Raw genomic sequence first — 2,884 nt, 5'->3', positions numbered from 1 at the left:
TGTATTCCGGTAAAATTTGTCAAAATTCCAGTCGATTTTCATAACGAAGGGGTCAATTTCTATCCAAAAAATAAAAATAGTTGTTGAAACTTTAACTCTGTGCCAGAGGTTCAAGCCAGTGGCGTAGCACGCCCAAATAGCGCATAGAGCAAGCATTAAAATTGCGCCTCTTCGTAAATTACCTTAATTTAAACAAGATTCTAAGAATCGCATGCGATTTTCAGTAGGGGAATTTGTTGTGCACCGCTCGAACCTAATTAAATCAGCTCGCATTCGAAAACACGACTATTAATCAGGCTCATATTCAATGCACTGATCCTTGAACTCGTAGAAATCGAGTGTACTGTGGTTTATTTTGATTTTTAAATTTAATAATTGGCGAATTTAGCGCATCCTTTTGAAGTCATAAAGATTAAAAAATTAATAAAAAGGAATGTACACATGTTACCGGTCCTTTTGATGACCAACCTGTAACAGTCCCTTTTGGGATATCTGTTCGTCAGAACATGGGTACTTAACAGTGAATAACATCTCCCGCGACTAGAGAAAGAACGCTTCCAGCTAACTTTGGTAATCGGAGTTTGTCATCCTCGTCCCTTACTCAAGGACTTACGGTATAAGCCTCCAAATCCGAGCGAAGTCAAAAGCCCGCCGTCTTTTCACGTAGCAACATCTGTGCCAGTCGCGCCCGTAAATTATAAGCGCGTTTTGTTGTAATAGTGAATTGAGGCGACTTTTTTAAGAAAATCAAGAGAAAGAGCCGACTGAAAATATCTCCATCCAACCACTACATCGAAGGCGAAGACGATCCTTCACGGCCCTCCGGAGAAAATTAGGAGGATTGCGAGATTTCCGAAGAACAGTTCCATTTTCTGTTCTACGCGCGGTCCGTGCACAGTCTACTTGGAGGGTGCCGAAAAAGTCGCGTTGAAACATACCTGCCTGTGATTGGCCGAACCAAAATTCGAATAGCAGCTTGCAGTAGGTGGTCCTGAGTTCACTGGATTTAAACATCGATTGAAGCGAGACCAAAACTGCACTCCGAATCCTAGTGCACATTAACAATAGACGTTCAAGATATTTATAAACCAGTAAACATTATCGTCGTTGTTGTTCGTCCCGTCGTCGTAGACTATTGCATTGTCGTTTGAATTTGTGTTATTGTATAAGCGATTTAATCACCTACTAGGGTTGCATTCAATAAGTGCTTGTGAGCACTGGTTGCTTTCATTTTAACGACTTTAGCCTGGAGGCGTTACTACACGCATTTACAGCAGTTTGTTTTGATTTTCGATCTAATTGTGTACTAATTTATGAAACAAGAATTAAGTTTCTTTCTGCACTTTGCGGTTTTAGAGTGAATATTTGGATTTTTGACTAACGTAATAAAGACAGATTTTCCCTACCCCTCTTTTACAGGAACGTACCGCCTCAACCCCCATTTCTTTTGACGTGTGTTATTTACAGCAAAAAGGCGTTTTTCTAAGAGAAAAAGAACGTAATAGATGATTTTGATTCATTTACCCTTTCCCATTTCCTCGAGGCCAGAACAGTATCATCGACTGAAGCTAGCCGGCGCCCAACAACAATTACTTTATGTAAGAAGAACCACCCCCAAATAAAATAGTTTGAGAAAGAAAAGGTAGGAAGAGTTGAAAAGTAACCAGCCGGTTACAGGAGCCTACAGCGAAAGTGGGGCTCAGCTTTGCTAAAGCCACCAGAGTAGAAGTCAAGGAGGTGAAGGATCCCAACGAGGCCTTAAAGCGGCTTAAAACAACATGTGAGCGCAAAAGAGGTGGGTGGCGCTTTCATGTCGCTTAGAAAGCTACCGGAAGGTGGGCTCACTATCGACAGTAGAGTTGACTTGGACTTGGAAAGAAGCGATCGATCTTTTAAAATGAACACTCGGTCCAGATAAACCGCCTCGTCGTGTTTATTGAGAGATATTCGTAAATAAACAAGACTCTAAAACAAAAACTGACATTTTTGTGTGTAAATCTCGTTCTCTTTTATCCCAGGTACCACCAGGTACCCATAGTGAAGCTACTCAGCTGGACATAGTATACGGTCTCCTTAATCGTACAATACGCGAGATAAAGTCTTGACTTTTACGAACTCAATCTCCATTAGTTGAGGAAAATTTTGTGGGTTTGGTCGAAACTACAAATATTAACGCAGTTCAGAAATCGCGCTGTTCGTACTGTAAATGTACGAGTCATGTTATTGAGGAATGTCGTGAAGCGTAGATAAGTCAACCTCAGCAAATTCTTCTTCGGAAAATACTTCCAAAAGCAAACTTACGGAGGGTACGTCATTGTCTAATGTCTACCACTTTAACGCGTTATGGATGTGGTACTCCCAGATATAGATAAATTACAAGCAATTGCCTCAAGTGTACTGCGAAGTTGAATGATTTTGATGACAACGAGCCAACTACGCCTCTCGACTCGCTTTCTCCTATCCTTAGACACAACGATTAGCTTCTATTGACACAGGAGCTAAATGTATGATTGCCGGTCCTAGTCTTTCAAAATTATTTCTGCAAGCCTGCATCCCCTATACATAAATCCGCATATCTTCATTGCAGATGTCACTCTAAAATCAAAATAGTTCTCACTTGTTTTATTATACCAGTCTCTGCTACTGAAAATAGCCGCACACTTAGATCCTATATACATAGCCTCCCATTTACTTTCAATAAGGGGCATCTGTGCCAATATACCTAACAGAGATAAAGATATACTTTGCAACGTAAGTAGAACACCGCACATGCGAAATAGCATTTTAACACGCGAAACTACCAAGAATTTAAAATGTGTCCTGTGTGACTATGCAACGAATGATAAATCTTCTTATAAAACATATTCATTAACGTACAAGGTTA

Source organism: Photinus pyralis, unplaced genomic scaffold, assembly GCF_008802855.1.
Source record: "Photinus pyralis isolate 1611_PpyrPB1 unplaced genomic scaffold, Ppyr1.3 Ppyr1.4_LG4, whole genome shotgun sequence".
NCBI classification, from domain to species: domain Eukaryota; kingdom Metazoa; phylum Arthropoda; class Insecta; order Coleoptera; family Lampyridae; genus Photinus; species Photinus pyralis.
Note: the sequence above shows the minus strand (reverse complement) of the source record.